Source organism: Bos javanicus, chromosome 18 (assembly GCF_032452875.1).
Source record: "Bos javanicus breed banteng chromosome 18, ARS-OSU_banteng_1.0, whole genome shotgun sequence".
Lineage (NCBI taxonomy): Eukaryota > Metazoa > Chordata > Mammalia > Artiodactyla > Bovidae > Bos > Bos javanicus.
The window spans coordinates 3,339,821-3,355,452 of NC_083885.1; the positions used below are offsets into that span (position 1 = coordinate 3,339,821).

Consider the following 15,632-nt stretch of genomic DNA (forward strand, 5'->3'; position numbering starts at 1 on the left):
AAATAAAACATCACAAAATAGAGCAGCCCTTGAATGGCGACTGCTGGGATGTACAAAGAGGAGACAGAAAATGGAGAGACAAGATGTGTTTTTTAAAGGTGGGGTAAGAGCTTATTTTCAATAGAATGTTATCATATTTAATTGAGAAATAATGCATAAGGTGAAGTGAAATTTGAGAGGAAAAACAAAAGGGTTTTAATTGATTTTAGCTCACAGACTCTTAGAGCTGGACCGGATTTTATAGAATCCCAATCTTGTCATTTTACAACTAAGGAAAATACGGCTCAGGGAGGTTGGTGTCTGAAATTTGCACAATTCACGTGATTTCTGGAGGATTCTTCCTAGAACTATCATCTCTTTTATAAACTAAATATTCATTTTATGAATAAAATGCCCACTTCGTTTATTTATTTATGTATTTTTTTCATTCCTGGAAGAAAGATAACAGTATACATCCAAAAACTGTGTGAGGGAGTTTGGAAGAGTGACATGCTGGAAATCATCACTCTTTCTTGAGCAGCAAGTGCTTTGTCTAAGTGGACACCGGGCCTCCAAGCCTTAGCCCTGTGGGGAGAGGGCTGTGTCCTGTGGCTGTAGCCTTTGTGGCAGGGACAAGGGAAACTGCTGGGCTCTTTAAAGACTTCACTCTCTTACTCCTCTGTCAACTCACGGACGTAGAACCTAAGGGCTTCCCTGGGATGTTGGAGATTCCTGCAGTGTAAGCTGGTAGTAGAACCCCTTCTGAAGATGTTCTTGAAAGTTAGAGATTGCAGATTTGACTAGGCGCCAGCATCTACCTGTGGAACTTGGATTGAGTCCCTAGAGTCCTGAGGCTTCTGTCCCCAGGGGGCTGGGTTACTGGGAACACCTGAGTTTGAATTTTGACTCTGCAAAAGGGTCATCCTTGTGACCATAAACAGACACTGAAATCTCTGGATCTCTGTTTATTGTGAGAGAAAAGACATTTGGCTTATAAAATTCCCAGTAAGAGCCTTCTCTGCCAAACGCCAAGGAGTCAAACAGTAAATTTGAATAAGTTTCCCTCTGAATTCCTAAAGATGTTCCTTTGACTGAGTGTAGAATGTGATAGCACCAGGTTTTTCTGGGTTATCTAATTTGTAGACTTGGAGTTAAGAGAATTCAAAATTCTCCTGGATCACTCACATAATGAGATGAAGAGTAATTTCCTTGAAAACAAAGAACATTAGCTATCAATCACTATGTAGATACATTTTTAACACTGGCTCCACTGATTTTCCCCTCCTTCTTTGTAAATACCAATTCTGGCTTGAATGCTGTTTTTAAGACATATAATGGGCTGTAATAATTCACAGTGCTCAGATGAAGAGAGAGGTGGTGGTTCTTGGGCAGAGCTGTGGTTCAGCTGGCATGGAGGTCATGGGTCTGTGGAGGAATGGGGTTTACTGAATTTTTAAGACTTTATTGAGATATACTCAATATACAGAGAGTTGCATATGCTTAAATGTATACATTTTGATGAGTTTGGACATATGCATACACCTGTGGTAGCCATCACCATAAACAAGGTAATAAACATCTCCATTAGCTCTGAAAGCACTCCTGTATTCCCTTGCTTTATTATTCTTTGGAAAGAACACTTGGTGAGAGATTACCCTGTTGACAAATTTTGAAGTGCACAGCACTATATTGTTAACTATACACTCTAGAGTTTTATATGAGATGAACGTTCTAGAGAGCTGCTGTATAACTTCGAGTTGTATGATTTTTAAAGGTGTGATTTTTCAGTGTAGGCTCTTTTGGTTAGGTGAATTGATCCAAGCATAACATCCTAGGAGGAAAACAACATTGAATGTTGTGACCTCAAATTAAAAAAAACCTACTTAAAAAAGAATTGGCAACCTTAGATAAAGACAAAAACCAACCATAACTAAAAGGAATGTAGTATGGAGTATAAATCATAGCAAAAAAGTAATATCATTTATAGTTTCATTTACTTCATTAAAGTTTAAAACGTGATATTAATGTTTTCTGATATTTGGTCCCTTTCTACAAATGGATTAAAAAAATGTACTTTCACGATGTTCTTCATTCATTCAGCTTCATTCACTGAATACCTATAATATGGCAGAAACTATTTGACCATATGATGAGTAAAAGGAGAACTCTAAATGTTTAAATAAAGCACTCTAGTGGGGCAGAGGAAGAGAGTAAACAAGTGTGTAATACGCTTCCAGGCACTGGCAAGTATTATGAAGGTGGAGGGAGAGACGGGGCTTGGTCTGTTTGAGACAGGCAGGCCAGCAAAGGCCTCCACGAGGAGAAGGTGTGGGGCAGAGACCTCAGTCAAGTGAAGGAGGGAGCCACATGGGATTCTAGGGGAAGAGCAGTCCATGTGCAAGGAATAGCAATGACCACAAAAGGAAGCACTTTTTCTCAGATATGAAGGAACATATCAGGTGCCCAGAATAGAAGGAAAGCCAGCTGATCCAAAAAAATGGAGAAGGTGAAAGAGGAAGGATAAAAGGAAAACTGTAGGCCATGGGTTTTGGTTAATTTTTTGTGTCAACTTTGCTAGTCTGTGGTGCTGAACTGTTTGGTTAAACACTAGTCTAGATGTTGCTGTGAAGGTATTCTTTAGATGGGGTTAACATTTAAACCAGTAGACTGAGCAAAGCAGATTGCTCTCCATAATGTGGTGGGCTTCATTCCGTCAGTTGAAGGCCTTAAGAAGAAAGCTTGAGGTTCCCTGAAGAGGAAGGGGCTCTTCTTCCAGACTGAAACAGAAATTCTGCCTGAGCTTCTAGCCTTCAGACTCAAGACTACAAAAGCAATTCTTGCTGGAAATTCAAGCCTGCTAGTCTATACACACACACATGCACACACCCCCCCCCCCACACACCCACACCCACACCCACACCCCACACCCACACCCACACCCCACACCTACCCACACACCCACACCTACACACACACACACACACACACACCCCTATTGGTTCTGTTTCTCTGGAGAACCCTGGTATAGAAGCCATCTGACTTACTTGAGCAGGTTCAGCGGTATGATGTGATTTACATTTCAGAAATCACTGCTACTTCAGGGAGCGAGAACTGAGTCTTGGCAGCGAGAGGAAAGCAGAGAGACCAGGAAGGCTGTTCTGGTCCTGTAGGTGCGACCTGACAGTGGCCTGGCAGTGATTGGAGGTCACTGGTTTTGAAAAATATTTTGCAGGATTTTCAGACAGCTCAGATGAAGCGTGTGAGAGAAACAGATAAATCAAGGCTTATGTGTTGGGCCTGAGCAGCTTTGTGAAGGGTGTGCTATTTATAAAGACAGTTCAGGAAACCTGGGTGAGGAACAGGTGGCCAGAGATGGAAGAGGAGGGAAGGGAAGATGTATTAAGGATCCAGAGTTTTATTTTGAGCACATTAATTTCATATTGCCTGTTTGCTGTCCAAAAGGAAGCAGAGTATTAGGTGCAGCCACATGCTGCTGTACAGTGGTAGTAAAGAGCGCAGTCTTTGGAGCCAGAATGTAAACCTCACTGCCTTTTAATTAAAAAAATGGGATGATAAGCATACCTTATTGATGTGACATGAGGATTAAATTAATCAACAAGTGTGAACTCTTAGAATATGACTGATGATCATAGAAAAAGTTCCGTAGATGTTGGCTGTTATTATAGTCAGGGTTTTATCTTTCTGGTCCATCAGATAAATTCCTAGATTGAGGCAAGGGCTTGGGGAATGTTGCCCAAGCATCCTGCTTTCTGTAGTTTTCGGTTACTGGCTCAAAGAGGTCAAAACACAAACAGGAATTGGGTGAAACCAGGTGGTTGTCTTCCCTTTGCCTGGACAACAAGCACTTTTGGAATGATGGTGTTGGAAAACTGTGTTTAATTAAAGCACACTTTTCTTGCTGGTTGCAACAGCAGCTTGTCTGATGTAGTCCCACTCCCCCCGCCCCCAAATACCTCCTTCTCTGCTTTGTTTTCTCCATTTTGTACATCACCTTCTTGTATACTGTACATGACACACTTCTTTGTTATTTTCTGTCTCCTCTCGGTAGAATGTAAGCTCTAGCTCAGGGATTTTCTTTTCTTTCTTTTTTTTTTTTTTTACTATTTTTGTTTACTGTTAGCACCTGCAAGAGTGCTTAGCTCAGTCAACACAGGAGGAATGAGTGGAATGGCATTTCCTAGTGTTTATTGTTCCCTTTGTTTCTTGCTCTGTTTCTTCAAATATTTCCCCATGAGAGAGCACATCAAAAATAAAGTTGCACATTAATGATTCTTTGGACCTTTCTGATTTGTGCAGTACATTAATTTTCATCGATACAAACATCATCTATGAAATGGAATTTCAGAGGAAGCCTCTGACAGCAGTTTCAGTTTTGACTTTGGAAATAAATTCTGGAATTGATGTATGAGCTCCCAAAAGTGATGATCCTTTTTTGCTGTTGACTGTCCACTTGGTTTCCCTCCCAGGCCAAGTGAGGGCAGATTCCGAACACAGATTTTTGCTCAGCAATGCTCGTCAATGAGAGGCATTGAGAGCTGTGCTGAGTGGAGGTTGATACATGACCAAGTCAATCTATGACTTATGAGTCTTATTGTAAGTCCAGGACACCGTATTGATTCTGTAGAACGGACTGGAAACTGACTTTCATCTCATAGTACCCTCTAACTTGCTCCTCGCCTGTTTATTCCCAAGGGAGCATTTACATCAGTCTTCCAAAGTCATTAACTTTTATTTCCCTTTAATTTTATTTCCTTTTACAGTCCATCATGATTTTACCATATGTATGAAGAGTGGACAAATGGATGTCTTTATTTAGCACAAAAAAATCAGTCCTGTTTCAATGTCAGCTTTTTAGAGGCAGTTAATTTTATCTTCTCTCACTGCATGGGTTTAGTACATAGATACTATTTCCTTGGACAAACAGGCGTTGTGTCAAAATAAATTTTATTTGACCTTATACTATTTGTGCCAGCACTTATTAACTATAACCATTAGCATATTGTATTGCAAGTAGTCTTTAGAAAATATTTTAAAATTATCCTGATCAGATTAATCTTAATATTACAGCTGTTGTCTTACTTCTTACTGTGGTTGTGCCAACCAGCACATCATGCCCCATAGTTGGAGTTCAAAAAATGATGGTTGAAGTGAGTTAAATATTAATTCCTGAGGCTACCTGGGAAGGGGCATTGCCAGTCTGCTGCTTTCAGGTTTCCCTTTTATCTACAGAAGGAACGATAGGCTGAAATAGGACTCCTCATCAGCTATTCTCTTTGTTCTTGGAAGTGGGTGTAGACTGGACCTCAAGGAAAAAAAACCTATTTCTGAATTAGGTTATGATCCTTTTGAGCCTCTGAATTCCAAGCATGTTTTATATCATTGGAGGATGGTTATTCCAGTGAATGACTAAAATTATAGAAGGTCTATTCTAGCTGGAAGGAAGCCTATAATTCTCCTGGAGAATGTTCATTATACAGATGAGTAGTGGGGACTGAGAATTTAGGGACTTACTCCAGGCCTCAGAGCTGTCAGCTCACCCAGGAAAGAAATTGATAGCTCCTGTGCTCTACCATGATATCGGAGCCGGATTCGGAGGCAGTTACTTGATTTCCTGCACTTACTCTAATGCAGAGCGTTCTGAACAAAGCCTGCCTTCTTTTTCATAGATGGCTAGATGCCCCCCCTGAAGCCAGCCAGGCAGAGATGTTAGTCTGTGAGTTTGGTTTCAGCAGAACACATGCTGAATCACTTTTCTCATTGCTGTTGGTACTCGGAGTTGTCCTGTCATTTACCCAGGTCTTTGCTGTTGCTGTGTTTAGTTCACCTGAGGGGAAAAGAATTGAACTGAGCAACAGAAGATATGTGGACAATAAAAAAAAATCAAACATTTTCCTCCCCTAAGGCTAAACAGAAAGAGAAGGATTCAGATAAAGCCCTCTAAGAATATCCATTCATAATAAATGTCATATCACTTGCCTTGGCTCTATGATGTCATTACTGTTATTTATATAACATTCTGGACTGTGCAACCCACACTGCTGATGCTGCGCCAAACGGTGGGGTGCCTCACAGCTACTGTTGTATGTCAATATAGCCATTTCATTTATACACAAATAAATGAGCTTATTATGTAGTATGTTAAATGATAAGTGCAAAGAAGAAAAATGAAGGAAAGGAGGAGAGGTAATCTTGATGATAGGTAAGCAGCCTTCGACAGCCATTGGGATACCTTATTTTAAATACACCTGCCAGGTTTGCAAGTTGTGTTCTAAACAGCGTGGTATGGAGCAGATGCTGGCAAAGCCATCAACACTAAGAAAATGGGATTTCAACCATGGAGACAAGACATTTGCCCCTTTTACATGCACTTGTTCTTATGCAGATTGTGCTAAAGTAAAGTAAATGAATACATAATCAGACCCTATTTTCTTTAAGTGAATTATCACATTTTTATTTGTATGTAGAAAGTGTTCAGACATAAGAAAGAATATCTATCAGCTTTATTTTTCAATACAAAAGGCAAATCTTTGTATATGATTTTAATAGTGATTCAAATGGTAGATCAATTAACAAATTGTTTAATTTAAATCTTTTTAACTTTAAAGAGGAATCTTTCCTTCCCCTTGTTTTTTTCCATTAGTCATTCATGTATTTTTTTGGTCTTCAATTGAAGTCATTTTGAAGCACCTTTCCTGAAAGTAATCAACACCAAGAGTTATTTCTATGTTCTCTCACCTTTTTCATTTTATGATGGCATTAATGGTTCACAGAAGGGCTGTGTTCTGTTCATGCGCCAGGTAATGGGCATGAATACTGGAGAATATAAGTATAGGATTGGACCCTTTGCAGTGCCTCTGCAGCTGGAGTGATGCCAAGGCTGGTCTTTACTGAGGAACAGAGTCTAAACCCCAACATTCAGGTGTCCACCAAGTCTAAGAGGCTAAAAATCCAGTTCAAGTGAAAATGATAACCCTTGTGCATTTGGCAGTGATATTCTCTGCATGGTAATGGGGAAGGAGAGCAGAGACCCTGAAAATACTGCAGCAATGAGATTGCCCAGTATGTGGGCCTGGAGGTCCTTTTGTGATGGTGTGGAAGGCAGTATAATGGCCCCCTAAAGACATCCGTGCCTTAATCCCTGAGACCAGTGAACATGTTACCTCCTATGGCAAAAGGAAGTTTGAAGATATAATTAAGGGTATGCACCTTCAGATGGGGACTTTATCCTAGATTTTTCAGGTGGACTCAGTCTAATCTGTCTTGGTCACAGAAAGAAGCAATGGAAGAAGAGGGAAAGATTCAGAGTATGAAGAGGACTTGCCATTGCTGCCTTTAAAGATGGAGGAAGTGGGCAATGAGCCAAGGACTGTGGACATCCTGTGTGGCTGGGAATGGCCCTCAGCTGATTGCCAGGAAGGAAACAGATCTTGGTTCTGCAAATACGGGAACTAAAACACTGGTAACCTTTATGACCATGGGAAAGGATCTTCCACTCGAGCCTCCAGAAAGGAACACAGTCCTTCTAATACCCTAATTGTAGCTGAATGAGACCCGTATCTGATGTCCAACCTGAACAACCATAGACCACTGTGTTTGTGTTATTTGTTAGAGTGGTGATAGGAAACTGACACAAATGTTATGGAGCGACTGAAAGAGGTCAAGAGCAGAGTCTTTGTTGGGTCCATGAGTTTCAGCACTTGGAACAAGCTGCCATGTGGAACAAGACAAAGCTGTATTTGCTCTTTCATTTTGAAAACATCTATTATTGACAACTCAGGCAACCGTTCAGGTCAGTTAAAATAATGAATAAAGGGTACATCCATACAAGAAGATGTACCTCTTACATCCTTGTTATATGTTATCACAGTGCTGTGTGCTTAGTCACTCAGTCATGTCCGACTCTTTGCAACCCCATGGAGTGTAACCCGCCAGGTTCTTCTGTCCATGCGATCTCCAGGTAGGAATACTGGAGTGGGTTGCCATTCCCTCCTCCAGGGGATCTTCCCAACCCAGGGATCGAACCCAGGTCTCCCACAGTGCAGGGGGAGTGTGGGAGGTCTGAGCCACCGGGGAAGTCTAAGAATACTGGAAGTGGGTAGCCTATTGCTTCTCCAGGGGATCTTCCCAACCCAGGAATTGAATCGGGGTCTTGTGGATTGCAGGCAGATTCTTTACCAGCTGAGCTACCAGAGAAGCCTAAAACATATCTAGAGATCTTTTGGAGAAAGATGTTTCCATATAGTTTGGGGGCAAATGAAGCCATCCAACTGAACTGTGCCATGAACACCACTGACAGGTGCAGATTTCCAGGCTAGAATCTTTCCCAAGCAAACAGTTCCCACTCGTCTCCGTCTGGTCCAGACTCTGCGTCACACGGTCACTGCTGGGTACATCTTCTGCTCGTGGTTAGTGAGAGGGAAGGCAGCCTGGATCTGCCTGTAGCCCGTCTGCAGCCTGTCCAGGAATGGGGGCACAGGGATCATGGCACCGAGTCTGGTTGCATGGTGTACCCCTCGATGGGGGATACAGGTACAGCTACTGATGAGGCACAGTCTGGGTGGCCTGCTGGCAGTCAAGCCTGGAGAAATTCATGGGCGTGTTCACGTACGTGTTGTTCATGGTGCCCTTCGGCCTGCAGCAGTTGGTCTGGGACCTGGTCAGGGGTACCCAGGCCCCTGAACTGGTGCTGGAGCTGCAGCTGGACTGGTGGGCAGAGGAGCCCCAGGAGGCACTGGCACTCGGGTTCGTGGGGACCGTCTCCGCCTCTGGAGCCCGGCTCTGCTGCGGCTCCTGCTTCGGCTGGGTTATCACAGAAGATGACCGTCAATTTTCACACAGGCCTGGGAGACAGCAGACGTAGCCTTTTTGTTGAGGTATTAAAAGTAATTTTCATTTTATTTTAGTGAACTATTTTATTTTTCTTCTTGTTTCTGGGTAAGAGTCAATTGAAATTGCTCAAGCTTCTTGTAACAGCCAATCATTTGTCATGGAAAAATGATGTAGCCAGCAATTAGGTCAAGTTTGGTGCCAACTTCTTTGCTTTTTCTTTGCAATTAATTGAACCTTCTACAATATCAGTATTTGAGTATATAGCTGACCTATGTTTAAATTGTATTGCAATTCCACTTGTTTGAAATATGATTTCCTTTTTTTCAGAATTGGAATTGCTCTGAGAGGCAGGGTCTGAGTTTATAAAAGTTATGCATACACAGATGGGCCCTGTGAGGTCCATCCTGCAGTGACACAGATGCCTTAATAGGGTTAAGCTGTTGTGTTTGTGTCTCTGTCTTGTTTTGGGATGTGTACAAGTGAGTCAGATCTTTTCCTCCTTAGGCCCAAGGAGAGCATTTCGGGCCTGTATGGGCTGAATTGTTCCCCTGCTCCCATTCATATATGGATGCCCTCACCACCAATGAGACTGTGTTCGGAGACATGGTCCATAAGGAGGTAATTAAGGTTAAATGAGTTCATAGAAGTGGGGTCTTATATGATAGGAGTAATGTCCTATAAAGAAGAAGAGACTCTAGAGTTCTCTTTCTCCCTGTGTTCATAGAGGAGAGACCAGATGAAAACATAGCAAGAATGAGGCTTTCTACAAGTCAGGAAGAGAGATCTCATTGGAAACCGAATTTACCAGCGCTTTGATCATGGGCTTCTAGCCTCCAGAATTGTGAAAAAATAAATTTCCTTTGTTTAAGCCATCCAGTCTCTGGTATTTTATTATAGAAGCCTTGGCAGATTAATACAAGACCACTTCATGAGTCTGCATTTCATCCTCGGAAGTCCTTGAGGCAAATTAAACTCAGGATGAGGCGTTGTCCATTTTACACTTGAAAGCAAATATTGCTGGCTGTTGTATAAAAAAATGACATGAAAAAAGAGGGAAAGAATGGAATCAGGAAGTAGCTGAGAGGCTACTGTACTGGTCCATGAGAGAGAGACAATGACAGTTTTTAAGATTTGACCATTTAAAGCAAAAATGATAGCTCTAAATTGTGCTGCTGCTGCTGCTAAGTTGCTTCAGTCGTGTCCGACTCTGTGCGACCCCATAGACGGCAGCCCTCCAGGCTCCCCCGTCCCTGGGATTCTCCAGGCAAGAACGCTGGAGTGGGTTTCCATTTCCTTCTCCAATGCATGAAAGTGAAAAGGGAAAGTGAAGTCGCTCGGTCGTGTCTGACTCTTAGTGACCCCATGGACTGCAGCCTACCAGGCTCCTCTGTCCATGGGGTTTTCCAGGCAAGAGTACCGGAGTGGGTTGCCATTGCCTTCTCCCCTAAATTGTACAGTTTATAGCATATTCTACTTGTGCGGTTTATGTAACATATGAAGATAGAATATGTGTCACAACAATAGCCAGAGAGGGGGATTGAAGGTAGTAGGCGTGTATTGTTGAAAACTGATGCCTTCCATATAAAATGGTACATTATTAACACTAAGTTGATTGTGATCATTTTGTCATAATGTTACCTCTAAGATAACATGAAAAAGATGCAAAGATATATAGCCAAAAAGCCAATAGAGGAACTTAAATGAAATATTAAGGATTTTTTTATTAACTAAAAATGAGGCAGAGAAGAAGGTATAGAGAAAAGAAAAACAGAGGAGACAATTAGAAATCAAGCAGAAAAATGGTAAACCAAAAATCAAGCTATACCTAAAATTATATGCAATATAAGTGGAATGAATATGCCAGTTAAATGACAGAGATTGTCAGGCAGGAGGAAAAAGAGAAGTAAGATCCAATTAAATCCTATCTACAGAAACATACTTTGATTATAAAAGCCAATAAAGAGTGACAGCAAAAAGATGGGAGAAGCTGTGCCATGCAGACAATAAACATGAGGAAGATGTGATGACTATACTAATATTAGACAAGATAGACCTCAAAACAGGAATATAGTTCAAGAGGGACATTATATCACGAAAAAAATGCCAACTCATCACAAAGCCATAACAATTATTAATATATATGTGCCTAATAATGGAACTTCAAAGTACATGAAGCAAAAGCAGACAAAGGAAAAATAGATAATCGCACAATCATAGTTGGAGATATTCACATGTCATCTCAATAATTAATACAACAATTAGGCCAAAAAATCAGTAGAATGGATGACATGAACAGCACTACAACCTCCTTGATCTAATTGATGTTTAATAAAACACAATGTTCCATAACTAGAATACACATTCTTTTCAAGTGGCTTGGAACTTCCAAGGCATATGATATACTGAGCTGTAAAACAAATCTAGGGAATGTAAATTGGTATCACTATTTGGAAGTGTCTATTAAGGCTAATGGAGAAGGCAATGACACCCCACTCCAGTACTCTTGCCTGGAAAACCCCATGGATGGAGGAGCCTGGTGGGCTGCAGTCCATCGGGTCGCTAAGAGTCGGACACGACTGAGTGACTTCACTTTCCCTTTTCACTTTCATGCATTGGAGAAGGAAATGGCAACCCACTCCAGTGTTGTTGCCTGGAGAATCCCAGGGACGGGGGAGCCTGGTGGGCTGCCGTCTATGGGGTCACACAGAGTCGGACGCGACTGAAGTGACTTAGCAGCATTAAGGCTAAACTTATATCTACCCCATGGACCTGTATACCCCTTCATGGTTTTATACCACAGCGAACTGAATTCACCAGAAGACAAGTACATGATTATCCACAGCAATGTTATTCAAAATATCCCAGTTTGGGACTTCCAACGGTTAAGACTTCTGCTAATGCAAGAGACATGGCTTTGATCCATAGTTCAGGAAGATCTCACATGCCACGGGGCAATTAAGCCCGTGTTCCACAATTACTGAGCCTGTGCTCTAGAGCCCATGAGCCATAACCACTGAACCTGCACATCCAGAGCCAGCGCTCCACAGCAAGAGAAGCCACCACGGTGAGAAGCATGCGCACTGCAGTGAAGAGGAGCCCCCCACGCTGGGCGACTAGAGAAAGCCTGTGTGCATCAACAAAGACCCAGTGCAGCCAAAAATAAATAAGTACATAACATTTTAAAAAATTCCTATTTTAAAAAGCAGCTAAATGCTCATCCACAGGAGAATGGTGACACTGTGGTATAGTCATAAAAAAATATAACCCAGAAAGAAAAATAAATTTTTGCTTCATGGGACAATATTGATGAATCTGAAAAACTCAAGAATCCAGTTGTAAATCTAGTCATAATGTATGATTTCATTTGTATGAAATTCAAGAACAGGCAAAACTAATTAACAGTTATAGAAGGCAGAGAAGAATTGGAGTTGCTGTTACTTCTTGGTGTGGGAAACATTGCCTGGGAAGGGCATATGGATCATTCTACAGGCTGACAACGTGCGTCTTATACAGGTGGGAGTTAAGTCCACGTTAAAACAACTTACTGGCCTGGTTCAAGAAGCGCAGCTTTCACCCAGCAAAACCAACTGTATAAACAGTGTGAGTCATAAAGACCTTGGTTTTCCAGTCAACATTCCTGGGAGCTCCCAGATGATCCCCCAAAATAGAATTGGTAGGTCATCTCCACCCTTCTCCCAATGCACCATTTCTAAGTTGGATGACTTAAACTTTGTGCTCCTTTGGAAAGAAGCTTTCAAACAAGTGGTTGTTGTACCAACTATATAAAGAGATTTTCTTGAGCAGATTACTGATTGAATCAGTCCCACAATGAAGACCTTTTGGTTGACTTAAAAATACTATTTGTTTAGAATGCTTTAGAAACACTTACCACAAACTGATATACTGATTGTATTAACTGGATTCTTGAGTTTTTCATTACATCTGTGATTAACCTTTGAAGTTTGGCTAGTTGAAGTCACTGTGAACTTGTGAAAAAATGTTTGTCTTTGGAAGCATTTCCTACTTTTCATACCATTTCCTTCCATTAGCTGCCTCTTTCTGACTTTCCTCCCTGTTATTGCAGTAGGAAGCATCTCTTCATACCAGCCCAGACATGCTTGGGCAGGCCTGCCTAAGAACTTTTGATAGGAAGAAATTATACATTGTGAGTTTTCCTGGGTGCCGTAGCTTTAGGGGCATCAGGTAAGTCTCATATACATGGACCTGTATTAGAACGGCATGTGCTAGTATAAGAAATGCTGGAGTCAGACCTCAGTTTAAACAGTGGTTTTGGGACTTCCCTGGTGATACAGTGGCTTCCCAGGTGGCTCAGTGGTAAAGAATACGTCTGCCAATGCAGGAGGTGCAGGTTCAGTCCCTTGGTTGGGAAGATCCCCTGGAAGAGGAAATGGCAACCCACTCTAGTATTCTTGCCTGGACAATCCCATGGACAGAGAAGCCTGGTGGACTACAGTCCATGGGGTGGCAAAGAGTTGGTGACACCTGAGCAGCTAGTCCATGGGGTCGCAAAGAGTCAGACATGACTGAGCGACTGAACTGAACTGAGCAGCTGAGTGTGCACAGTGGATAAGAGTCTGCTTGCCAGTGCATAGGAGGTGGGTTTGATCCCTTGTCCGGGAAAATTTTACATGCTGAGAAGCAGCTCAGCCCATGTGCCACAACTGCTGAGTCTGTGTGCTGCAATTACTGAAGCCCACGTGCCTAGAGCCTGTGCTCCACAGCAGGAGAAGCCATCGAAACGAGAAGCGCACGCACCACAACAAAGAGTAGCCTTGCTCTCCACAACTAGAGAAAGCCTGTGAGCAGCAATGAAAGACCCAGCACAACTAAAAGTAAATAATAAAAAACTAAGTAAACAGTGGCTTTGGAACTCAGCAGCAGTGCAATGTTAGACAAGTTCCTAAAATTCTCTGAGCTTCAGTTTCCTCATCTGTAAAATGCACTTAATAAAGGTGTCTCATAGGATTATTCTGAGATTAAACATCTGGGCTTCCCTGGTGGGGAAGCTGGTAAAGAATCTGCCTGCAGTGAGGGAGACCTGGGTTTGATCCCTGGGCTGGGAAGATTCGCTGGAGAAGGGAATGGTTCGCTGGAGAAGGGAATGGTTGCCCACTCTATTATTCTGGTCTGGAGAATTCCATGGAGTATACAGTTGCAAAGAGTTGGACACAACGGAGCGAGTTTCACTTTCATTTTGGGATTCCCTGGTAGCTCAGCTGGTGAAGAATCTGCCTGCAGTGCAGGACACCTCAGTTCAATTCCTGGGTCAGGAAGATCCCCTGGAGAAGGGATATGCTACTCACTCCAGTATTCTTGGGCTTTCCTAGGGGCTTAGCTGGTAAAAAGTCAGCCTGTCATGCGGGAGACTTGGGTTTGATCCCTGAGTTGGGAATATCGCCTGGAGAAGAGAACAGCTACCCATTCCAGTATTCTGGCCTGGAAAACTCCATGAACTGTATAGTTCATATATGGGGTCACAAAGAGTTAGACACAACTGAGAAACTTTTACAGAGGATTATTCTGAGATTAAACATCTACAGTGGTGTCTGGCATATTGTAAGGGCTCAATAAACAATGATATTATTGTTTTATGATGATGATGATGATGATGCTGATGCTGATGCTTCTGCTGACATTAAATTTAGTGGAATACTGACCTCTTCCCTCCATAAATATAGGCAAAAACAGCATACAGTTATGCACAATTAAATGAGTTCTTTTACTCCTTACTTTCTGGATAATTGGGCTTATCAATTCTTCATAAAGCACTTTGGATTCTGGAGCTAAAACTCTAAAGAAGTCTAATCACTAAATAAAATTTAAATACCATTAGTACTTTACGTAATTATTACAGAGTGCCAGAGGGATATTTGAAAAATAAATAAATTGAGTTGATTATTTTGTTCTCTTTAAAATCTCTACCAAGATGTTAACAGACAGAAAACTAGTAGAAATACTATATGAAATTTGTTTTAATTTTTTCAAATCCCATGTTGCTTAGCAAAGGAGGATGTGACTATAAGAGTTTCAGTGTAGTTCAGTAGCTTTTAGAATAAGAGCTTTATGAATTACTGAATTACACTCAACCTTGGTGCTCTTGACATTCTGTGTGATCACTGTAGAGCAGTTCATGTGTGCCATGTGAACCCTATAGTTTAATCTGACACATCATTCTTAATGTCTAGGGAATTTGGGAACTGTTGTACAAATAATTGGCATGGAAATGCAAAGCGTTTTTCTCTTAAATAACAATATTGCACTTACACAGTATATATTGAGAAGGAGCTGTGAAGAGAGTACAGGAAACTACTGTCAAACAATGAAATGATTAATATATAGTTATTAACTTTTCATTATTATTAATGTCATCAGTGAGAGAAGATGAGATGACAAAGAGAAAATGCTGTGGAATACTTAGGTCTCTTTGAAAGAAGCAAGAATTTGATTCAAGTGAAAAAAGGACTATGGTTTTTTATTATTATTTAATTTGTGCAGGAAACTAAGTGTTTTGCATATATTCTGTGGTGTAATGTTTCGATGCTCCTGTGAGAAGGTACTTGATGAAAATTACCGTATTTTTTTCATCAAGTATTTATTGACCACTTATCATGTGCCAGACATTGTGCAGGACATTCGGAATTCAGCAATGGCTTAAGACATGTTTTCTGCTTTCTGCAGTCTGATAGTGGGGAGCACCAACCTATACATGGAAAAAATATAATTTGTAATAAGTAGGGAGAGTAAGTATAAACAAAAAGTATCAGTGTTGATTTCTAAGCATA

At 41.4% G+C, this 15,632-nt stretch overlaps 1 long non-coding RNA gene across 1 annotated transcript in view; it reads left to right on the top strand.

Moving 5' to 3' along the window:
* Positions 1-9,697, top strand: part of LOC133229978 (uncharacterized) — a 32,004-nt gene extending 22,307 nt beyond the window's left edge. Inside the window, exon 2 of the long non-coding RNA XR_009730686.1 lies at positions 7,271-9,697. This is a non-coding gene — a long non-coding RNA (uncharacterized LOC133229978). The remainder of the gene's footprint in view (positions 1-7,270) is intronic.
* Positions 9,698-15,632: the final 5,935 nt, after the last annotated feature.